We start from the raw sequence: 25,926 nt of genomic DNA on the forward strand, positions 1-25,926 counted from the left end.
TGGTTGTCATTTAAACCTGTGAAATCAGGAGCCGGTTGATAAAGTGAGAAGGTTGCGTTCACACAGTGCCGAGCCTCCTACTATGTTCGTCGCCCGTGAATGTGATTACAGTGATTGATCGATAGACGATGACACCACACTGATGTCACCTGAGGAGGGCGTGTGTGCGTGTTTGATGGAGAAAAACAGGCACACAGGAAGCCAAAGAGAGCAAGTGTGTGTCCATATGTTGGTGCGTGTTGGTCCATATGCTGGCGTTTGTGTGTGTGTGTGTGTGTGTGTGTGTGTGTGTGTGTGTGTGTGTGTGTGTGTGTGTGTGTGTGTGTGTGCGTACTCTGTGTGTGTGTTAAAGCCTCATCCAAGGTGGTAATGTGAGATCAGATGTAGCCTGTTAGCCGCAGCTTTACATCTGCTGTCAGCCACTCACTCTAACTCTGTTAAGGACGTTATTGATTGCTCATTATTACCCCGTTCCCTGAAAGATGAGCGTCCCCTATGATCACATTAAATCTCTCCTCTGTCCAATTCTCCTGAGATGCCTTCTGCTCATCGGTGCCCATCAAATTTCTCCTCTGAGATCTGATATCAAGCAGCCTGACGTGTTGTATTGCCTCTGGTTCTCTCTGCGTCTTGTTTGATTTGCTCCAAAATAACTGCCTGTTTTCTTTCTTTCTTTCTTTTTCTATGTTTCACGGATGCACTTGAACTAATTGATGTCGTAAGCCTGTGTAATGGAAATCAGGCAACGCGGATGAGCCACATTTAAAATTCTGATTTGTTTTTTTTTATTAGTGCAAAGACACGCATCAGGTTGTCATGTTAACTTTGTGATCCGTGTTTATTGACTTGATAGCAAACAAGAGGAGCTGACAAGAGAGTCATAATATGTGTTTAATATTGTTTTTAGTGCTGTTTACTTGTCTGTGAAAGGGAGTTTGTCTCCGAAACTGTCAAACATGCGGTCTCGTTTAAAACCTACAAATTTGTCTTCGGATTTGTTCGCAAGTATAAATCCCCCCCCCACCCCCACCCGTGGAGCCTGCCCTTTGAAGTTACCTGCCCTTCTCCTCGTGCCTCACGTTGTCATTTTTTTTTGCTGACGATAAACAGTTGTTGAAGGTGTCACGCGTCTGCCAGCCCCAGTAAAGAGAGGGACTGTTGAAATCCAGCCCTCAGCGAGAGGCCATCTCTTCCGTCCCTATGAATAATGCAGGGCTATCGACTGTGTCAGTTGAGCGCAAGGAGACGCATCGGCGGCGGCCAGCTTGATATGCAGCGGCTGAAGCTGACTGGATGCCCTCACTTTGAGACAAACTGCTGGCAGACTGCTCTCACTAGCAGAGACAGGACCTGAATCTGCTCCTGTGAGATGAATGCTGGTTTGGTGGTGGTAGTGTTTTTTTTTTTTTTGTTCTTTTTTCCACATGTAACCCAGTGTTTCTGTTCAAGTTGGTAGAGGCAGATGTAAGTGGAGAAAGAAAACAGCACAAATGTATGTGCCTGCACATACATAGATATACTATAATAAATTATATCTATACATATTATGTATGTGTGTGTGTATATATATATAAATACACACACACATACACACCGTATGTGTGTGAGCACTGTGCATGCTCTACCGCCAACAGCTTGCACAGAGCTCTAGTGAGAATCTCTTGCCCCCTCGACACGACCAGTTCAGTCTCAATGCCACCGATCGATGGGTGTATTGATCCACTGTTTGACTGTTTAGACAACCTGTGTGAATTCCTGCATAATGCGAGTTCCACAGTGGATTTACAGACGCACGTGCAGCCGGCTTCTCTGCCGACTCTTGTCCACGTGCACCTGCTGGAATGTGCATGCGTGCACACACCTCAGATTTTAACACTACATGCAGGTTCAAATGGAAATAAAGCACCTGTATACAAGAGCATGTTGGTGACTCAGTAAGGGCCGCAGCTCTTTGCAGTTCACGCTTAACTTAGTGATATCCTCTTTTTCCATCTTTCTTTCTTCCTTTCTTGTTAATAAAACGTTTTAGTATTTGGTACATGTACATGTTGGAAGCTAATCATTAAGTTTTAATCCTTGCATTTTATAAAGTAGTTGTTATTTTTGACTGGATGATGTTTTGCTCTAATCTATTACACAGTGAAGCCAAAGCTTGACTTTGAAAAATTAAATTGCAAGTCAAATTGCATTATTTAAAAAAAGAAAGAAAAAAAAATAGATGAAATCAATCTAGATGTTTCCCCCAAATAATTTAGCCTTAATCGACAGTTGAGTTAATCTCCAGGTTTTGTGCTAAGCTAACTAAATATATAGGCATATCCATAAAATAAACTAACATACTTACTGTTATGTGAATATTTTCCTAACCGTTCCGTTAGTTGAATAGAAAATTGAGATGAAGTAGTTGAAAGAGCACTTCTCAAATGTCATGTTTGTTTTTTTGTATTAATGCATCAGAATAGCTATATTTGCTCTTTATTCCCACCTCGGCAAAGCATTTTTGTGCTTTAATTGATTAATTTTCAGCATTTGCATGCAGGTGTCGGTATATGCACAAATTGAAAATGCACATAAAGGCGGGTGACTAGAAAGGCACTTTTTTTTGAAAGCGACTCATTCTGCTTCCCTTTTATTTTCCCTTTTTCTGGGATGCACAGTGGGGAAGAAGGCAACTGTTGGCAGATCTTTCCAGAATCTATATGAAGTGTGCAGGATTTGACACTTCAAACATGCACCATAAAGGGTGCTGCAAGTTCACAGGCTTGGGGTAGAGGTTATCCCAGCCAGGGCTTCTTCAGTAATCCACACACACCCACAGGCAGGTGCGCACACACACAACCTGCATGTGTGCCACTCACGGCATGCGCTAATATCTAATCCTCGTCACTTGCCAAGTGCAAAAAAATATATATTTTTGAGAATTGTACATGCTATAAAATCCTTTATTTATTTAATTTTTTTTATAAATATTAACCCTGGTGATGAAACACACACACAGCGATTCTTCTTGGGGACCCATCCTTCATCTGGGCAACCTAAACAAAGCATTATCCTTAACCTTAACCATAAAGAGTTAATGCTTGACCCTCACAATAAACTAAGCACGATTTAAAATCTTAACCCTTAACATAAACAGTTCCTCAGTCGGACCAGGCCATGGTCTCCATGAGGAGTATGGGTCCCAATAAGGTCAGCGTTTATGCCAGAGTCCTAAAGAGGTAACAAATACAAGCACAGACACACACACACACACAGACACACACACACACACACTGTAAACACGCACAGTATCTGCAAACAGAGCCTGGTGCAGACAGACAGACAGTAGATGTGTCCACAGATGGTGACACTTCAGCAATCACTCCTGCGCTGTCTGTGTGCCAGTGGTAACACACACACACGCACACACACACACACACAGCGCCTGGCGGCAACAAACACAGTGCTGCATCATTGAGCATCGGCTGGTTTTTGTCTAACTGCTGAGGGGAAATCAGTGTGGTGTTAAGTAAGCATTCATGTGGAGCCGAGACCACACACAAACAAACATGGCACCTACTCTTGAAAAAAAAAATGCATTTATCCTGGCTGAATAAAGTCATATGACTGAATAAAATCAAAGTTCAATGTAAATTACTGGCTGCTGAGCTTTTTTTTTTTCCAACAAGTGGTATTTGTTGATGTATTCAGAAACTCCAGTATATTACTATTTATTCCCTCGACAAATATCTCTTGTGAGCTGTCAAACTCTTGCGTGGATTGTGATATATTTATCTTCTGATGCATTGTTAATATTTCCACTCTGGACCAGAGTGTGCCGTGTAGGTAATCGCCCACTCTGGCACTGCAGCGTGCGCTGTTTGTGATGTGGATCTTCCTGAGGTTTGTATTTGAATAATGAGTGAGGCTGGAGCGTTCTCTTGTGCAGAGTGTCTCTGTGCCGCCACAGTAAATGACCTCTGAATAGTTGTTTTGGATTAGCCATCAAAGTCTTCTCTCGAAGTGGCCAATAGATAGGTACTTCCAGAAATGAGTCACTTGAAAATGATCATCGCCGCCGTGGCCGTATAAGATAATGGATAACCATTACACTCCATTTTCCCCAGCTCCTCACCCACACAACGCCTGCTCTTGAAATATGATGCATCCACTGTGCTTAGTGAGCACTTAATGTCCAAAAGCACCGTGTTTGTTGAGATTTACAACTGCGCCTGCAGGAGGGGGGCAGAAGAAAGAGTGCGTCGTTGTCGTATAATGTTGTTCACTCAATAATTATCTCATTTTATTTACGAAGACGGACAGCTTTAGTCGGGGTTAGAGGCTTCCTTTCTATTATCTCCACCTGCCACCTCACTACCCGCCCGCCCTCCTCCTCACCTCCCCCTAAATGACGTCCTTCATATCGAGGACTTTGCAAAGTTTCAATCGAGGGGGGAAGTGGGCGAGGTTTTGAAAGAGAGCTTGTATTGAAAGAGTATCGGGGAGGGGGAAGAAAAAAAAAACCTGAGAATTTCACCACAGCTCTCTTGCACTGGTTGCTGGATCAATGTCATTTCTAAAAGGATTAGGCCTCCTCTCAGAAATCTATTTTAATTACTGAGCACACAGGTAAACAAAGTGGTGGTGGTTCACAGGTATGGATCTGGGCGTCAGAGGAGTATTGATAGTGTGTGGCCCCAAGTTAACCTCCAGGGCGTGCTGAAAGATCCTGCAGAAGCAGCAGCCTGAGTGTGGATATGACTGTTTCTGCTGTCACAAGACAAAGACTGCAGACATGTTCTTCTTTTCTTTTCACGTAAACTCATACTGGAGGATGTTAGTGTAACAAGGTAAACACCTTGTTACAGAGTTAGGCTTTTTGCACACAGAAAGGGCTACAGGACATTTACCTACACTATTATTATGTGCCAGGTGATATTGGGACACATTTCCTCTCTCTGTGTGTGAACGCGTGTGTGTATTGTGGTGCCTCCACTCCCACAATCAGACTGTGGGGATCAAGTGTGAAGGAAAGCTCTGTGAGCCCTGCTGAGGAAAGACAATATTAATGTTTTCAGCCAACATGATTACTCCCCACATCCCCTGGACTTAAGAGTGAAGTAACATTCAGGGGCTTGTTTTGGGATATTTTTAAAAAGAGGACATTTAAGATTTGACAGTTGTATTCAGTGTTTTTGAACATTTGCTATGGTAGCAGTTGCGTTAGATATCAGCATTTGGGTGCCGCCTTCTAGCCATATCCCCTTGACACATATACATATATATACAGCACATTATATACGCATCGTGATGTGTTTCATGAAGTTATTTAATTGTTTTTGCATAGGTCATAAATAAGAATTGGCTGATTTCTTGTGTAAAACACCAGAATGAGAATGAGATGTCGAGTGCAGCCGATACGTGACACTTTTATTTTAAACAGTAATTGTAACAATAATAAAAAAATACACAACTGCAAAAACCACAGTAGCTTCATTGTGTAATATATTCTAAAATCAGCTGATCACACATGACTCGCCCCCCCTCCCCCATTGAAGGTGTGTACGTGGATCTTTGTCCGCTCGTGAAAGGTTTTCCTTTCAAACTGATGAAAGAGATGTGCAGATGCTGCGAGGGTTGTGACACTGTTGGAGCACAGTGGTGCTCAGAGCCTGTACAGATGTTTTGTTCACCAGATAAGAATAATCTGTTTGCCTCAGCAGGTCTGATGCTTCTATCCAAGTTGTTGTATCCTGTATGTATCTTGCCTCTGTGCGTGTGTCTGTGCATTGCTGTGTGTACGCTGGGCTGTCTTTGAGGAAGGAACCCCGCGTCGAGCCGGGTGATTAGGCACGCTGCGCTAGTCACAGGAAATGGAGTAGCTGACGGACAGGCCGAGTGCATTATAGATGAATGCCGTGTGTTAGCAGTGCCGAGCCCCCGCCGAATATCTCTCAATTTCCTCTCTGAATGACAAAAGAAGCCACGCACAATTTCCTTGATCCGGAGCATTTGTTTAACTGCGCCCTACCCATTTAACCCACCCATTCAATAGTCTGTCTAGTAAAAGGAAATTTAGACAGTGTCAATTTATACAGCTCTAAGGAAGATGTGATACTGCTGCGCTGGGGTGACCATGATATGCCTCTGGAATTTAGCAGGAGATTTATCACGGTTACGTCTGGCTCCTTCTGTGTGCTAAATTTAGATTCATCATTAAATATAGCCTAATATATTTTTTTTAAAAAGCCTGATTATTTCTATTCCACGATGAAGCCGTTCTCTCCAAGCCAAGTGTCTTGGTTGTTTTTACTCCAAATCTACTCCTCACAGATTTCAAAGTTTGACGGTGGTAGCTGTGGAAACTTGTCACAAGGTCAGAGATCACAGATTACAATGAATATTTGATTTTTTTTTTTTTTTCTTAAAGACGCTGTCATTTGTCAAATATCTTTATTTCACAGCTCTGAGCTGTCATTTTTACAGCACCCTCCCTCCTCCTCCTGGCTGTCTTTGAGTTAGTGACAGCTCATCTCTCCCGGTCACTGCTCGCCGTCTAGACTTTGAACTCCCTCTGTTTACTCCCTTATCTGTTGTTGTTGTTGTTGTTGTTGTTGTTTTTGTCGACAGACGAGTCCTTGTAATGGTAAGCTGCGACTGAATTGAAGGCTTCAAAGACGTGGATTTGGGCTTGTTGGAAGTTTTCAGAGGGAGAGTGGTGGTGTGCTGGACAGTTTTGCTGCGTGTGACACGGGGTGAAAGAGACATTTAATTCACCTGTTAAAACACGTTTGTCTCTTTATTTATTTGTGATGTAGTTTTGATTCAAATCTAAAAGTCTTCCAGGGAACAATTTAACAATTTATTTTTAATTTTTAGTCTTTGTCACTTGTTGCTTTAAAGGCACAGTATGTAATTCTGCCACTGGGCTCTCTGAATCAAAAGAATGGCCTTTTTTACACAGCCACTTTGACACGTTAGCATTTCAAAAGCATGTGTTAGTGGTTTAGTGGCACATTATTCAGAGCAGGAAACTGAGGAAATGCGACTCAACCTTCATTAATTTGTTTAATTACACCTGATTTTCTGACTGTGACCTGTCGTACAAATGACTGCTGCGCAAACGGCCTTTTATAAAAGACATAGTTTGATGACATCTGAGAGCAGCACGGGGTCATGTGAATTATTGTTTTCTTTTGTCGGCGTGCGTTTCTATGAGAGCTGCCGGAAATTATAAAAGACAAAGACAGTAAATCTGGTGGCGTCTTTAAAATACATTAAATTTCTATGATTTCTATGGATTTAAATAGGTAAAGGGGACATATTACAGACTGCTTAATGTGTGTGTGTGCATACATGTATGTGTTGTGCGTGTGTGTATGTGACACCAGCTCATGACTAATTTCATAATTAATTGCCTTTTGGAGGACCTAATCACATTATTTGACACTCTACTGTAGGTTGTGTGCCAATACAGCGTAGCCTGTGGCTTAGTCACAGTGTGCTGGACTCATTAACAAGGTGGTCCAGAGGTTGTTAAACACACACAAGGCCTGCGTGCGTGAGAATTCACACACCCAATAAAACAATGGCCGCATACACATGGGCGTATTTAGGCTTTCCGTGCACACACACGCAGCAATTCAGGGTTTAAAAGATGCCCTCTGGTGTATTTGATAAGGATTTGAATAACTGGCTGATTAGATTTCCCCGGTGGTGTATGAAAACAGGTCTCTCTTGATGAAGTTATCGCTTGTCATGCAAGTCCGTCCTCTTATGAAGAGGCTGGAAATTATTTCCTTTTTTTTTTTAATGAAATTGACATAGTAGTTTGTTTCTGAAGGGCTTCAGTGTCTGTTTATATTGGAAAGATAAAAATGGGCGCGGGCCGCACGCGCGTTTGTACGTCTCATCACAGAGTGTGTGTGTCTGTGTACGTGTGTGTGTGTGTGTTCTACATGTCAGCATCAACATGTGAGCCGGCATCTCTTCACTACACTCACACAGCTTAATTATGACGTTACCAAAATGGGCAGTTTGCTCTGACACCCCGCTTGCAGAATCACACAGCGGACAGACTTAAAAGAGCTCATTAGCTCTCTCTAAAGAGCTGTTTACCGCACATACACACACTCGGTAACAGGCAGCTCTGTTGATGCAGATGGACGCCGAGTGTAATGAGAATGATTACACTTCTTTATGCTGAAGGAGAGAGAGAAAAAAAAAAACAGAAAACAAAGTGCTGCTGGCAGACTTAACACTTCAGAAAGCGATGAAGATTTTTGTTGAATGTTGTTTCATGATCCCACTCCCACTGTCTTTCAGTGCAGTCACACACTTTACTGCCTCAGTCCATCAAATACCTCTGCAAATTTCCCCCAGGCCTTAAAACCCGTTGTGGACATAGGAAAAAATCAAACATCCTGCAGCCTTTGCTGCCAGGGAATTGGATGATATATGATTATTATCACACATCAAAATAAAAATGCACATCTATAAATATACATATATAATCTTTATTGTCATTTCACAACCCAATTGCGAGGTCAGATGGAAAGGGTTGATCAGAGCCGCTGAGACTAAGCGCGCCAACCACAAGGGACCAGTCACAATCATTTGATCATAGTGAATTTCCATTATCAGTATAATTGTCAATGGGGAAAATTGCTAATATTGCATATAATTGACTTAAAAAAAGGTGTCAAGCACACCAACTACAGTACTAGTGATTTATTTTGAAGTGCCTCAAGGGGAAGCCTACATGCTGCTGCTGTTCTTGAAATTATGTTTTTCTTTCTCCCCAAAGGATCAAATTGTATCGGTACTAAATGTTGAAAGAAACAGAAATTGGCACTCAAAACAGAAGGGAAATGTGGTCCAAAATGGCTCAGTAGCGCCCCGAAAGGTGAAATCCTGTAGGACAAAGCCCGAAATTTGGAAACATGACACAGCACCAAGACAAAGGGTGTGGCCTTGCACAAAACTTCACACGTGAGATAAGAGACCCAGCCAGAACACATCTGCACATTTAAACTGCAGGCATACAGCTACCTGCTTTTACCAATGAATTCATTAACAATTCATATTTGTATTCAAGCTTTTTTTCTTACCAAACCAACCAAAACCTAAAAAGTCTAACATGATTGATGTTTTTACAAAGCTGTTTTATCATCCCTTATCATGATAATAAGTGCATGTATATTAAATACCATCACATTATCAACATCCAGCTAGATGTTATAAAGAAATTGAAATGGAAGGAAAATATTCACCTCTTCTTAAGGGTATTTTGCACAAAACATTTCAATGTATTGTCATTGTGCACATGTAGTTCACAAAAAAATCCAATCCACAATTATAGATTTTGTTTTTCATACAGTTTTTCATAATCACCTGACTTTTTTTTTTTTTTTTTTAATGAATAGCTGGCATTGAAAGTCGAGTTGAGAGTCGATGCTTTTATTAACATAAAAATATAGTGATCATGTTCTCCCTCCCCCCCACTAAACTCAAGGATTTTTCAGGGACTTTCAAGGCATTTCAGATATAGTACATCAAGCTACATTGATACACCTGTTAACTCTGCACATCTTGCACCACCACACAAAGTGACTTTGCTCATTGTTTGTGGTTTACATCACACTGAATTAAAGTTTCCTGCCTGGATGATCCCAAAGTCAGTCCTCCTCCGTATGTTCTGAAACAGGAGCAGCAAGTTCAAAGCGTTCAGTTCAAAGCATCTGTCCTCATTTGAATAACGTACAGTAATCGCTATTACCTTATTTAAATAGTGCAAGTTATCATTTGGCCTCATTTGCATTGCAGTGGTAATCACTGCGTCTCTGCATTAACCTCATTATGGAAGAGATGAAAGCCCTGATGGAGGCTGACACACTCTTTTATATATGTTATCTTTATTAATGATGGAATTAGAAAGATTCATGTTTCTTAAAATAGAGGACATAGACAGTTTGATGAAGTGTCAAACTATGGCAGAAAAGTGTGTGTGTTCTCCTCCATGATTATTCTCATGATTATGTCTCTTTATCCTTGTCAGCAGCTTTTTTTAAATCAACTCAAATTTTGTCTTGAAACAAACTCATTTCACAAAATAGTCACTCTTGTCTGAGAAACTTGCCCGGGTGCAATTTACTGAGGACCAGTGGACGAAAAAAAATCCCACAGACAGATTTTTAAATAAGAGTCACACAGATCATTGTTTCTTTATTTGTGTTAATATAGTGTAGAAATGTGTTAAAAATCCAGTGATTCGGCGACAAAGCCTTCTCAAATCATTTTCTGTATATTTTGACACATGGAGACCCGCTGTCCATTTAATTGATTGTGACACTCATTTATCACGACTGGCCACTATTAATACCATTCAATATCAATGACAGCATCCTCCACGAAGCTTCACGTTTTCACATTTAATTGTACACCTTTTTTTCAGCTCATTGTTCCACTGTGAGATATGTCGCTGCACATTAACATAAATTATTCTTGAACCTTATTTTAAGATTTTTATGACGTTTTAGAATGGAATGATCTGCAAAACCATGCTTCAATCAGCTCCTGTTAAATCCTTGTGTCTAATATATATATATATATATATAAATATGCAGTATTATAATACACACATATTCCCGAGTATTGTAATATTATATTGTGGTAAAATACTGCACAATTAAGTCATTGGGATGCAGGGTCATTGCTTGGTGGTTGAGATTTGTGATGACTCTCTTTGTCAAGGTATCCCATCTCAGGTAATTAAAAAAATATATTTTTACAATATTTTAGCATCTTGGTCCTGTAAAATTCCATTCCTGTCCATCAGACAGAAGGGTCCGCACTATAAACATAGTAGGCTTTTTATGATAATATCAGTATCGGAGAAGGTCAAGTGCTTGACACATTGTTTTAATGCCCTGATTGCTGGTGGAGGTCAATAATTAGGTTCATGAATGGAAAGATTACATAGTGCCCCTTTTCTAAATAACTTGGTGCGACCCATAAAAGCTTCATGACAAGAAACTGCTAAAAGGCTGGAGCTCTGGATTGAGATGTGAGAAGTGGACTATAGCTTTATTTAGGAGGTGGTGTACGCTGTTGGCTGAAGACATGGATGAATTGAGATGAGAGCTTTGGCCAGATGTCTGTGGCTTTGTGTCGTCCCTTCACCCAGGTGCTTTACTTAGGTCTATATGATCTAGTGAAGTTGAAGAGCTGATTTAGAAATAATAGAGGTTTCATGTGCAATATCAAAGCGCCATTGTTCAGATCAAACACACAGTATACAATAGATAAAGAATTGAGCTGTGATGGCAAACAACCACACAGACCCTTAAAATATTTGATTTGCAGTGATTTTTTGTATGTTCCTTTCCTTCTTTCCTTCTTATTGTATTATGAATACATTATTTCTTCTAAAACGACGATAAGAACCTAAACCTAGGACTAAATAAATGTCAGATTATATCCAATTTGACTTGACTGGGACATTACACGACTGTATTGTGTTGATGCACGTGAAATGTTGTCAGTTTTATTTATTGTCAAAGTGTCACTTCATTTTTCTCACAACAATATGCCTTCCTATGAAACTTGCTGCTTTGGTGAGTTTTTTTGTGGAACCTGTGTTTTGGCCTAAAGCCTCGTTCTCTCTTCTTTTGTAACCTTTTACTGACTTTGTGGTTTTCTCCTTGAAAAACTGCCCTTTTATTCCCCCACAATATATTCTCAATTTTAAAGCAGCCTCCCAGCTAATGCAAAACTTCCCTCCACTCAGCTCTTTGTCTGAGGCGTTCCCTGCTCGCAACACTGGGAGGGTGACAGGCGTGCCAGCCCCTGCTAGACTCCCCTCGGCTAAAATGTTGTAAATTAACACAATTAGCAGATCGCCATTCTGCTAATTAGCCACTGGCGTCTGCCGAGAGATGGCTGTAGAGGAGAATCAGAGAGGAATAGGAGTCTGGGGATTCCCCCCTCCCTCTCTATGCTGTTACCAAACAAACACAGGGCCTTGGAAAAGGGAGCAAGAGAGTGTGAACGTGTGTGTGTGTTTGTGCTTTTATTTTTTTTGTGCATGTCTGTGTTTCCAGGAGCATAAATGGATGAGAGGGAGGGAGGATTTGCTTTTCCATGAATGGATGTTTTGTGCAGGCCTGCATTACTCGCACCAACACCAAAGCACACATATTCTGAAGGAGGCATTGCTCACTAGACCCCCAACTGTGGATCTCTACATGCATCCACTGCCAGTCAATAAGTCGGAGGAAGCAGCCTAAATGACACCGATATTATCCTTTATTTGTCTGCACTAAGTCAAATCAAATGGGGTTCAATGTGCCGTGCAGCTGCTGTGATTACGCCCCGTCCAGCCTTTGATAGCTTTGATACCACAGCTTTGATAGTGAGACAACGATGGAGTCGCTGTGTGACTGTCAGTGTTTGCAGATGGCATTGGCTGGGATTAAAGGAAACAGTGGCTCTCCAGCCTCCTGAGGCAATAAAGGGGAGAGCCAGGTGAGTGTGTCTGAGATGAGATGGAGCAAGAAAGGAGGGAGGGAGGGGAGGAGGTGAAGCAAGCGCAGAGGGAGAAAATAAAAAGAGGGGTGGCTGCAAAGAAAGCACAGAAAGGGAATGAAAAGAAGAGATATATATCGAAAGGGATGGAGTCAAAATAAAAGGGGGGTGAAGAGGAATAAAGAAGGATCCAGCAGGAGGGGAGGTGGAAAATGGATGACCAAAAAAAGCAAAGAGGAGGGAATGAGAGGGGAGACAAGGCAGCGGGGAGGCATGAAGAAGAGATGCAGACAGAAAGGTAAAGAGAATGGTAGAGAGAGGAGGTCAAGGTGGAGCTGTGCAGACAGGAACTAAGCTTGAGACACAATGTGTTGTAATTCATAGCTCGCTGCAGCTCCTGCGTGCGTGCCTGTGTTTGTCCGTCTGGGTCAGTGGATGTGAGCGTGTGTGTGTGTGTGCGTGTGTGCGTGTGCTCGTCATCACGCTCGAGTGCAAGCATAGATAGTTTTTTTTTTTTTTCTTTTTAACTCCTGTGTGTCTGAGTTGGGGTCTGTGTGTTTTTTGAGTGTGTGTATGTATGATGAAAGCACCATGAGCAGATGGGGGGATGGATGTGCAAGTGGTGTGTGTGTGTGTGTGTGTGTGTGTGTGTGTGTGTGTGTGTGTGTGTGTGTGTGTGTGTGTGTGTGTGTGTGTGTGTGTGTGTGTGTGTGTGTGTGCAAGCCTGTGTGTGTGGGTGTGTGTGTGTTGCTTTGTGGCATATGGCGAGGTGCATTTTCAAACCCATCTCCAGCCACCTCAGATGAGCCGGGGATTATAGACTGACCCTCAATGCCTCTGTCTTATTGGTCTTGCCAGGGTGCATCAGACTGCAGTAACCAGCCGTCACACCTTCCTTCTCCACTGCGTTATACCTGCCGATGCACATTCTCTGCTCTTTCTGAATTAAATAAACTGTTTAATTTGTATAGTTGGTAAAACTGACTTAGCACTCCCAATGACAATATTAAAATATCACACCAATCAAGTCCCGAGATGAACATCACATTTAATGATCAACCTCCATCACAGCCAATTTTGAGGTGCTGTCATATAATTATTGTTCCTATGATTTTTTTTATTTATTAAAGTATTAACATGTCTTTGGCTTTTGTTCACACAGGCTTAAAGATGCAGTGGACCCCCGAGCATAGCCAGTGGGCCGAACAACATTTCGACATTTCCTCCACCACGCGCTCGCCAGCGCATAAGGCTGAGGCCTACAGGGCGGTACCTGGCCACCTGCAGCGCTCCACCAGCTACCAGTATGCCTGGGCAAACGATGACATCTCAGCCCTCACCGCCTCCAACCTACTCAAGAAGTACGCAGAGAAGTATTCTGGTATTCTCGAGATGCCTGCCTCTTATTCCGAGGCCCCGGGAGTGATGAACGGGCGTAAAGGTGAATCAGAGCCATGGCAGGATGGTGTTTACCCAATGAGCTGCATCCCAGAGGGGGTTTCGGTCAGAAAAGGAGGAGTAGCAGCGGCTTCAGAGGTGGTGTCTGGCATGTGCTGCTCCCCTGGCCTCGCCTCCAGCACCCTGAGTGAGCCCAGCTACTCCAGCAGCTGTGGGAGCCACACTGCCACTGCCCTGCACTCCTCTTCCATGCCTCCCTCTCAGGAATATGGCCCGCCGTACAGTGGCTCCTACTTACACAGCAGTTACAGCTCCCAGTCTGCCCCTACCCCTGCTCTTCCCTCTCCACTGCACAGTTCTGGACTCCTACAGCCACCTCCTCCACCACCTTCCCACCCCACATTAGTCCCAGCTTACAATGGAGGTTCTCCTAACTTGTCTAGTTATAATTACCCCCCGGCAGGCTACCCAGCTCAGAGCTCAGTTGGACCAGGATATAGCCCTGGGGGAGCACCCCCTCCATCCTCATACCTACCCTCAGGCATTGCTGCACCTACACCACTTCCTCCCTCCTCTGCTTTACCTGGATACCCGTACCAGAGCCACAATCTAACCCCAATTGCCCCAACCCCTCTCAATGGTAGCTCCTCCAACTCACTGAAGAGGAAAGCCTTCTACATGACAGGCCAAGGAGAGATAGATACCTCTTATGGTAACTTTGGCTATGGTCAGGCTCGAAGCTCAGTTGAGAGCCCCATGTACAGGATAGCAGACAGCACCAGTGCAAACGGGGGTTCTAACAGCGCCGGTGGTGTTGGGTTTGATAGAAGTGCTGAAAAGTCATCTTTACCCTTTAATCCTCAAAAACAGACCACGATGGCTTCAGAGCAGCAACAGAGAAAGTACAGTAGCCAGACAGGTGGACCACTGACTCCACCAGCCTTCGTCACCTCCACCTTAGGGGGTTCCCGCTCAGCAGACGCCCTTGCCAACTTTACTTCTCCCTCCCTTAGTGAGCAAAATGCTGATGATCACCGTCTCCACCTCTCCCACTCAGCACCTGGAACCAACTCATCCGCGTCCTCCCGACCTGCAGAAGAGCAGCTAAAAACAAGTGACCCTCACCTTCTGGACATGGTTACCTCTGAAATTGTTCAACAGGGTCCCCCAGTGGATTGGAGTGATATTGCAGGTCTTGAAATGGCCAAGGCAACCCTGAAGGAGGAGATTTTGTGGCCCATTCTTCGCCCAGACATGTTCAGCAGTTTAGGACCAACCCCACGTTGCGTCTTGCTGTTTGGCCCTCGGGGCAGTGGCAGGACGTTGCTGGGTCGCAGCCTGGCCAGCCAGCTGGGGGCACCATTCCTTCAGCTCAGTGGTTCCACATTGGCCACCAAGTGGCTGGCTGATGGAGAAAAAATTATCAGAGCATCCTTCCTGGTGGCGCGCTGCCGGCAGCCCTCAGTACTGTTCATTAGTGAGGTTGACATGCTGTTGTCTGCTCACTTCAGTGAAGAGAGTCCTATCAATCGACTGAAAGGAGAGCTACTCGCCCAGTTGGACTCACTTCTCATGGGCTCTGGTGAAGATGGAGGCAACCAAGTGTTGGTGGTTTGCTCAACAAGTAGACCACAGGACATGGATGAAGGCCTGCGCAGGTACTTTGCTCGGAGGGTCCTTGTGCCCCTGCCAGATAGTGCAGCCAGACACTTCATCGTGAACCAGCTCTTGGCCCAATCTCAACACAAATACTGCTTGAGCGAGGAGGAGCTGGCACTGCTGGTCCAGCGTACAGAGGGTTTCTCTGGACTGGATCTGACCAGACTCTGCCAGGAGGCCCTTGTAGGTCTGTTACACATCTCTGCACAGGGCATGGACATGACAGGTATGATGCCCAGGGGACAGATCAGACCCCTCACTTACCAGGACTTTGAGAGTGTCTTTTGTAAATTCCAGCCCAGTATATCGCAGAAAGAGATTGACACATACACCGAGTGGAACAAAATGTTTGGCTGCAGCCAGTGAAGACAGAATCCGCCCTTGAGAAAACTAGACATCCACAATTCCTTCCTCAGGGCAGAAGTATTGTGCTGGAGGGAAAGGCATGCAGAAGGCCAACACAAGTCCACCGAGTTATCACAAGCAGTGCCGAGATGCTCTAAGAGACTTGGTTTGATGAGACAACTGGCAATTTTCGTGATTATTGAGCAAGAGATTTAATTTGAATGCTTGTTACACCCAGAAAGGCAGGCATTGTTTACACATTGCCAGCAAGTTGGCTTCATACGAAACATGCCCCAGTGTCTGTGTATATATCGTTATGTTCTTGTTCATTGGGGTTTTGTTTGGCTATCCAAGTGCCTGAAGTGGTGCTTTCCTTTTCCTTTTTTTTTTTTATTTGCCTCACAATCTACATTCATAGCATGAGCTGTTGATTATTAAGAGCTTTAAAACTTCAGCAATGAGTCTGAACAACAGAGATTGACGTTCGCCATTCCTGGTGGTCAATCATCATCATTAATTGTCTTGCTAAAAAAGCAGTAATGCATCAGAGCGACAGTAGCCTGGGCTCGTACTTACGCTCATCTCTTCTGATCCTTTGTCTGCAAAACAAACAAACGTGACAAACAAAACTCAGGAAAGCGTTTGTGAATTGTACAGTACCTCAAGATATCTTGACGAAAAAGCACTAAGATCTGAGAGCGGAATCCGAGGTGGTTTGGCAGTTTATGTCTAGCAAAGCAGCGTTAGGTGTACCTCAGCTGGCTAGGATGAATAGCAAAGAGATGACAATGAATGTACTAGACATGTTCTGGATTGATGCGATATCATCAATAGTGAGAATACAAAACATTATTTCTTTCATTTTTTCCTCCCACCAGGTGTTTTTGTCACCTGTCACCGTGCTGAACCTTATTTTGCTTTGTTTGTAACTGTGCTGACCAGCTTTGTTGTTTGGGGGGTTTTGTGAGAAGGGCAGGTTTTGGGGTGTTGGGAGTTGTATATTTATTAAAACAAATATAATCAACAATGTTTATATTATGGAATCTAGGTTATATGGTTATGCTTCCTGGAGGTTCCATTAGTCGGCTAACTTCTGTGCAAAAGACCTCAAATAGCTCACATCATGTTGGTAACAAACACCCCAGATGAATTAAAGGAATAGTTTAAGAAACAAATTTGCTTTCTTATCTAGTGCTAGATGAGAGGGTTGTTACAACCTTTATGTCGGCACGCTAAATCCGCAGTTAGTGCTAGCAGCCAGTTAGCTCATCCTAATGGTGCTTTTAAATGGGATAGGGTTTACCAGAAGAAGAAAGTCTCCTCAGTTGCATGTTTGAATTGTTCATTTCAGTCATATAATGTTTGGCATTGTTCAATTTGTTTTCCCAATTGACTAATTTTTGTTCTGTCTTCATTACTTGCGTAACTTGTCTGTACGTGCCTATGTTGCTGTTGCCTAGCAACAGTCTTCTCATAACCCTAACTATTTGAACATCAAATGTCTTGTCTTGGTCTTCCGATGATCATGATTTCACATGAAGTCCCATTTGAAAACACCATGAAAAAAGATAAACGGCTTTACAAAATCTACTTACTGGCATCTCTGACAGTCATATGTCAAGTAATAAATGTTGTTGTTTTTTTTTTTGTTGATATCTTAACCAAAACTGAAGAGTAAAAATAGCAAGTTAAATGCTTGTGGTTGAAACCTTATATTAAAAGGACATATCTATCAGAGTGGCATCCACCTTCTCATCAATATTTCAGCATGAAAGTAAATAGGAATAGTCCCCAAAATGTCAAGCTATTCAAATCAATCACAGTAATATCAAGCACAATTTACTGTGTATGGGTCTGAAATTAAAAGTCTTATAAGACTTGATATCATTTTGTCAGGTTTTTCACACTGGATTTCAGACAGAAATGCTGTATTAGACACAATAATCACAATTTGTGCAACTACAGCAGTAAACAACAAAGTTAATTCCAGATTCCCCCAGGATTCAAGTTTAATTTGGATTCATATGGCAGTATGGGTATTGCACAGTTGCCTTGATACTCATGCTGATTTGCTGCACTTGGATTGGATAAGCTATTGAAATGAACACCACTCCTGTAATTTAAATCAGACATTCATCCAGTACATGCCTTTGATGTCTATAATTTTACAAGTGTGGAAAATACTAAATCAAGCTTTAATTGCTGTTTTTGCCAGAGGTTGTTTGATAATAGCAATTTTGGCTGACCGTCATTTCTGTATCACAGTCATTATATTATTATTACTATTATCTATACCATGTGATTGTCCGTCCAAGGGATTTATACACAGTTACCACAATGCTTGTAATCAGGCTGGAAATCGGTTTAAAAGAAAAGTTATCCAAAGTTTATCAAAAATAAATAAATATAGCACCATTCATTTTTGCGTAGATCTGTAACTTTATTGTCAGTGATTTTTCCCATATTTACACAGATGTCATGAAGCACATAATCTATAGTAAGTGCATTTGACTTTGCTTTTTAACATGAGTTGGGAAGTTTGGCACACTCTGTCACCCATTGTATTGCATTGGAATGTATTTTGTCTCTCCCTGGTCACTGTAAGAAGCTGTCCTTTAGCTCTACTGTTGTGGCATGGAGGTATATACGATTATCATATGTGCACTAAATAATTTGTTTGTGTGTGATATTGTTTTTGTTGTAATGTCTCACTTGACAGCACTTGCTTTCTTTTGAAGGAGATTTTGTTTATCTGAAGCAGTTTTTTTTATTGTACATTCTCTTTTTAAATAATGATAATAATAATAATGATAATGATGTCCACACAATTGCAAACAGTATGTGCGTAGGCGGGTGGGGAAGGAGGTTCTGCTGAGCGTCAGCAAAACTGACGGAAAGGAAAGACAGCCAGGCAATGTGGCGGCAGCACAATGGGGAAAGCAGAGTGGTCCGTCAGAAAACCACCCTCAAAACAATCTGTACTAGAATTCCTTCTGTCAGCAAATCCTCTGGAGAGAGAGAGAGAGAGAGAGAGTCCCTTCAGACAGAAAAACTGACTAATGCACTTCAGAGCACACAACATCAGCACACACAGTCTCTCTCACCCTGCTCTCCACATCAATACCACACCAAACACACTGGCCAATGCTACGCTTGTCTGTCATGTTTTGTGCTCCTTCTTTTAAGTCTTTCTTCTACATGGTGTACAAATCTAGCTTCTTCTTTTTTTTTCTCTCTTCTCTTTTGTTTTGTCGGTAAACCTTTCCCCATGTGGACGCTAGAGTTCTTTGCAGCATTTCTACCTCATGGCTACAAAACACGCGTGGTATTTGATTTACATCTTTTCCAAATGTCAGACATTTGTAAAATAAAAAAAATGTAAAAAAAAAAAAATACATTGGGGGAGGGGAGGGGGGGGGGGGGGGGGGGTAAGGGGAGAGAATAACACCATAAAGTTTTGCGCAGTCTACCTCAGACGACTGTACTTATAACATTTAGCTGATGGTGCAACCACAGGCTGCAGCATAGTCTTGTGTGTGTTACTGTGTGTCTATAGGCAAAACACACACACACACACAGGCACGCACATCCTGAAAACACTGATGTCACAAAGACAAAGTGATGATGTGAGGAAGAAAAAAAAGTTGAGGTCAGCTTGAAGGTGACCTGGAGATGTATAATCCAATACATTTGCTTTAATATTTTGTGAACTACTGTTGTTGTGTGTGTATGTGTGTGAATGTGTATATACATGGGCACACTCTTCTTTTTTCTTTTTTTTTTCTTATTTAGTGTGTTGAATTTTATAAATTGTTAGTATATATAACACACTTGCACAACTTTAAACCAGAGTGTAACGTGTTTCTGTTGTACATACCTATACATACAATACAAATGCACCACTTGTTTATATGTGTGAATATGTTGCCATACTTGCAGTCGACTTAAATGTATTTTCATGTAATCTGAGGTACAAGCAGCAACAAACGATTCATTAAAGACGTTTTCTTGGGAGATTTCATCTTGTGCATCTCATTTTTTTATTTATTTTTAATTTTGGTCGGTCACATAAAGGCACACGTTCATATATATATATATATATATATATAAATAGATTAATAACAGACTTTATTTATCAGTTAAACAGGAAAATAAATGTATTTTCCTGCCCCCCACCCCCCCCCCCAAAAAAAACAGCCCAGCTGAAAAATCGCCTTAATGAGCCTTGAGTTAGTCACCCTTGTGTGCAATTATAAAATCATCCGTGTTGCGCAGGAAGCCTGCGCTGTCGCTTCTCTCATTAAAATGTAACAATTCATTTCTCTTGCTGTGGTAAGAGTGGCAAGACCAAAACATTAAAGCATTAATTATCTCTCTCCATCACAAAGAATTTGGATTATATGAGTATGCTTAATGAAATTGATGTGCATTTGCCCGCTACAATTCCAAGCTATCATTATATCCAGTACAGTATCTGGTGGTGAGGTGTGGGAAGCTGTTGCATAGCCTCTATAATTATCTGTGAAATCTCCAACACTTCACAGCGGGTTAGTGTCCATCGTGCCGCAGCCGCTTGCTTTATTTTTCCACTCGTGCTGTAGTTATGATCTGACATTATTTATAATTTACTGTCAAAAGAAATGCTGCTTAACAGTTTCTGTTACAGCTTTGGAGAACATATTGGAGTATTTTTGTTTGCTCCACTTCTCTTACTTTAATCTTCGCAAATATTGCAGAGTCAAGCTTTTGTGTAAATAGCCTGCCAACAAACACTGTACCTGGTCTTTGTTTAAATGATGCAGAACAAATATTGTTGACAAAGTGAGCAGCAAGTTTTAATCTAAGTAGTGATTCTCAGTAAAAATCAGGTTTATTACTAATTCAATTGTTGGACTGCTTTCTTACAATATTCAGAAGTGAGCGTGTGTGTGGAAAGGTGTGTACAAGGCAATGGCCGTGTGTGAACCCCGGGGTTATCTGCCACAACACTGCTGTGTCCTCTTCACTTTAAAGGGCTCTCCTTCCATAAGCTTTGCCTCACACCTCTGCTCACTCTTTTGCACGACAATTAAAATATGCTAAGTGATAATTTTTTTTCCTGAAGTAGTCTTAAATGTGCAATCTATTCAAATATGAGAGGAAATTGCCCACAGCTCGCAAAAAAAGCAAAGGTGGTCGAAGAGGGGGTAAAGCTGGAATAAATTATGCAAATAACACAAAGGACTTTACCACTTGAAAGCCTAATTTTCCTATAATCAGCACACTGTCGCCTAATATTTTTTCCCACCTCTTATTAAAAGTGACTGTTCTTTTGCCGATCATCATGTGGCTCTATCTATCACCGGACTGTGAAATGACTGCAGTCTGCCCGACTAAATGCTAAAGCATTTTGCCGGAGCTTTTAGATGATGGTTACATTCCCACACAAGTAATTATGCACCAGAGAGTCCAGAAATAAGGTTTAATTATACAGTAATCGTCTGTGATGGACACTAGGAAGTGGTGAGTACCGCCAGACTGCAATCCATCAATGACAAACCTCTGGCCAGTTTTAATTCCTCCTCATTTGCATCCTAACCTCCACACCAAGTTGCACAAACGCTGTTAAATGTTAATAGGAGCTGTCTCACCACTCAAAATGAATGCTTAAGCTGTTCTTTAGACATAACCCCCCCCCCCCCACCCCCCCTTCAATTTTTCATCACAACTCACTTTTCTTGTTTCATCTTTTCATCGAGCAATCCTTTCCTTTATTTCTTCTCAAAGCCATCAAGCCATTCTCTCCTTTCCTGTCATCCCTCCTCCAATCTTTCACCCGGTGCAGCCCCTCCTCCCTCCCTCCCTCCCTCCTCGCAGGCCTCGCCGTGGAAGAGGCACAAAGCGGTCACTGATGCACTAATTGGGAGCAACACTTACAGTTTTATCTCCCCCACCACTAATAGCGGCCTGCACTAAAGCAACTCACCTTAGGATGAGGAATAGATGGATGAATTGTAGGTAGGAGGTGGTGGTGGACAGTGGAGGGGGCTGGTCGAGGCCTTGAATGAGAAATTCCTGCACGCAGACCGCAGCACAGACTCAGTGTGAGATTGGGCCCTGAAGCCATCATGGTTAATCCATATCCCGCAGGACCTCGGACTCAATTCCCTGCTTCATTAATTGAAAATGATGGCCTTTTTTTTGGTGTGAGTGAATAAAACAAGGAGCCATTTATGGGAAAAAAGCATTTTGTCTGGTTTTGTTCCTGAAGTAGCTGCAATCTCATTATGTCGCTGTGCTGCATTTCAAAATGTGCTATCATCTTTGTCTTGATTGTCTCCCAGCGTCGGGAGAGATAAATACACACGCTCCTTTGCTGTGCTGATGCCAGGCCTGTTTTTCAGAGAATCATTTGAAGTCTTATCAGCCTTTATGGAAATAAAGCCTTTGCTTAATAAACTGTTCCACGGGCTTTGGGAGAGTAGCACATAAACACCTTTTTTCCCTCCCGACAACGCCATCATTAGCGCATCTTGTTCAATGCTTTACACATAATTGGAATCAACATCCATTGTTCGTGTTCTTGACCTTCCACTTGTTTTCCAGCAGACACTCAGAAACATTGTATTACTGCTGAGAGGGAATCTTAACTAGGAGAACACATGCTAAGTGCCTTTGCTTTGTTTTATCAGGGGCACATTTCTTCACTTCGAATACAACTTGAAAACTAATACATTTCTGATTGCATGATAAAAATCCAAAAATTATAGCATGTACTGTAACATACAAGTGAAATCAATAATGTCTATTTCCAATCACATTGTTGACATGTGTCCAGGGAAGGCAACAATACAGGGAGTTTTTGTTTTTTGAGTTTTGTTTTGGCAGAAATCAAATATTACCCATATGTATGTTTGTATAATGTACTTACATTATTCAGATTTTTCTTTTTTTGTTGTCATATCCTAAGAATATGCCTTGTATATATAAGGAAGGGCCAGTTTGTGGAGTCCACCATCTTGTTCCACCATGTTTCTAGCAGCCTGAACAGAAAAAATAAAAAGATAAAATAAAATTTGAAGCAGATCTTTACGACACAAAGAAGAAGAGCAACATTCTCTTTGGTATGTGAAGGCCACCGTAGTTCCCCTTGGAAATTGGAAGTGATGAGTCTGTCTTTTTTTTTGCAGTACAGTCTCTTAAAAAGATTTGTTCCACACAACTTCACTCTTAATTATGTTATGTAAACTAATTATAATATTATCTACATGTCTGCATTATGTGCTCATACATTATAAATTATTATAAATGCACATAAGCACTAATATTAGCCAAAATTCGACCAAATAAAGCTGCAGCAACAGTGAATTGAGCAGTTTAATGCAATACAAAAGTATTGTTAAGTAATAATTACTCAAGTACAAGTAATAACCCTTACATGGACAACCTGGGTTGTGTGTTTGTAGGTCATATCTTCAGGCTTTACAGAACAATTTTTTTCGTCTTCTTATGTGTTGTTGAGGCAAACTTATGATTATATATATATATATATATATATATATATATATATTCTTTTTTTTTACGGGATTAGTGGTATAGTATATACATTTCAACATAGTAAAGGAAAAAATCAGCTCTGTGTTCCAAGGGTTAAGGTAAGGAAATACTTCTTTAATTCATTTTTTACTTAAAGGTGAAGTAAGTAGTTTATAGTGCCATCTAGAGGAGAGGCTGAAATTTACAACAAAGAACTGCTCCTCTGCTCACCCCCTCCCTTCCCTGAGCGCTACGGTATCCTCAGCCGGTCAAATGTCGCCCTCGTCGTCTTTCTCCATGTCAGCAGATGAGGTTCGTGAGGCGAGGGAGAGGGCGAGCTACCGCGGCCGTAGCAGACAAAGCGGAGAGAGTGGAGGCGGGACTTCCGCTACAAGTAAAGCGACGCTTGATTTGTCCTCTCGCTTTGGCCTTACAGGCTCCAGTAGAAACATGGCGTCGTGGCAATGCAGTAGCGGCCCGCGACCATGTTATTTTACATGACTTTTTTGAAACACTGCGAAAATGAAACAAAGAATATTATACAGCGACTAGACAATGCAGGAGCACATAATATGTATAAAAAAGTGGATTTTGGTTTATATAAACCCATAAATACGACACAGTGTCCCTTTAAAGCAATGCAGGTCTGTGTAAGGGAATTAATCAGAGCAACACAGTTTCAACTAGCTTTAACAGCTCATTACAGCATAATCTAACAGTCATATAGTACTGTTGTACCCCATCCATTAAATTAAAAATAACACTGCTCCGTTCTAGTGAGTTTTTCACACTTGTTCCAAACTGGCCCGCGATGAGGACGTCACACTGAATTGGCTTCACCTTTTGCTGATGTCTGGAGTTCCTGCATGGTTCATGAGAACATCACCCATGCAAATGGAACTCTTGATTATGCTAATATATTATTATGTTAATGGTGTTCATCTTTAATAATGCATGATGTTGGCATATTGATAATGCTTTGCATTTATTGTCATGCAAATTCTGCATTCAGAGCTTATTAATTGACACATATCAAAGACTCTAGATTACAACAGGAATAAACTTGGATTTGACAAAAAAAGAAAAGTGTTTATAGTGCATGGCCGTAAAGGAAAAGGAAAAAGGTGTCACACAATAGCACAGTCATTAATTTGGGCATGTCTGTCTTATTAGGCAAGGTACGAGTTAGTATTTGAGATCAGAAAGTTATTTCAGTTCAACAGCTGGCTCTTATCAGTCCAGTGTTTCCTTTACAAGGCTACTGAGCCATCATCAAAATTCAGCGGCGCCAAAACTCAGATCCATTTGATCGCACAGCCCTGTCACTAACGGGGAGTCATCCGCACTCCAGTGCCCACCTCCCCTTGGCTGAAAAATTAAAACAAGCCCAGGCGAGTACCTTCAGAAACACTCTCTTGCCTTTTTTGTGTGTGTGTGTTGTCAAATTGGCGGTACTTGTGCTAGTGTTCCCGGGCACTTGGGAACGGGCTGTCGTGTTAGCGCTGAGTGGCAGACCGACCGACTGACAGCCAGCAAGGTTGTCTCTGGAGGATTTCTCCTGAGGAGGTGTCGCTGAGTGAACTATCAGGGACTGTGATGTGCATTAGGCTGTGCAAGAGACCCATCTCTTTTTTTTCAACCGGGGGAGACGGGGGCTTGTGTTTTTGTGGGTGACATTACGAGAGATTCAATAGCTGTCGATCGTTTTTCTCAGATCATTACTCAAATTAAAGTCTTTCATCTTTTTAGACAGTGACGGACAGTTTGAAATAAAGATATCTGCCTATCTGATTGATTTGATCACAGCACACAGTGCTCTGACAGCATCATCTGATCATCATGTGATATTTTTTACTTCACTACGAGGAAAATCCCTCGATGCTGTACTTGTTCTATTTTCTCCACACTGCGAAACGTGTTGGAGGTGAAGTTCCCTGTGTGATTTTCTCTCAGCTATAATGCCACATACTGTAGTGTAAAACTGCAGATGGAGACATCCAATTAGTAGCCAGTCAGGCAGTGTTAGCTTAGTTAAGAACACACACACACACACACACACACACACACACACACGCATATCACACGTGTCGCAATTGAACAAACACACACACCCACACACGCAGGGAGGGTGGGAGTCAATGCACACAGAAAATGCACACAACCACTTGCTGTTTCCACATGAGTACACTCAATGGAGTTGGGGGATGGGAGACCCGGGCAGGGAGAGTGGGGATTGTAGCAGCAGCAGCAGCGGAGATGGTGGTGGTGGTGGTGGTAAGGTGGTTGTTGCAATCTCACCCAATCATGTGTGTTGGGAATGACTTCATTAGGAGGCCCTGTTGAAGTTCAGTGGCCGGGAATTGCATTTGCGGCAGGGATTGGTGGGAGGAATGGAGCGCTGGGAGAAGCACGAATAAGTCCTGAATCCCTCTTTTATCTGGCGTGTGATGGAGAGATCCAAATCAACAGCTGTCAGTCAGGTGGGCCTCAGGGCCAAGGCCTCCA

The 25,926-nt window shown here is 42.2% G+C and overlaps 1 pseudogene across 1 annotated transcript in view; it reads left to right on the forward strand.

The window, feature by feature from the left end:
• LOC310925467 (fidgetin-like) overlaps positions 1-15,927 on the forward strand; it is a 32,989-nt pseudogene extending 17,062 nt beyond the window's left edge. Inside the window, exon 3 of the transcript in view lies at positions 13,667-15,927. The product of the transcript in view is annotated as a fidgetin-like (transcript). The remainder of the gene's footprint in view (positions 1-13,666) is intronic.
• The last annotated feature ends 9,999 nt before the right edge of the window (positions 15,928-25,926 follow it).

This window comes from Microchirus variegatus (assembly GCF_963457635.1).
Source record: "Microchirus variegatus genome assembly, chromosome: 1".
Lineage (NCBI taxonomy): Eukaryota > Metazoa > Chordata > Actinopteri > Pleuronectiformes > Soleidae > Microchirus > Microchirus variegatus.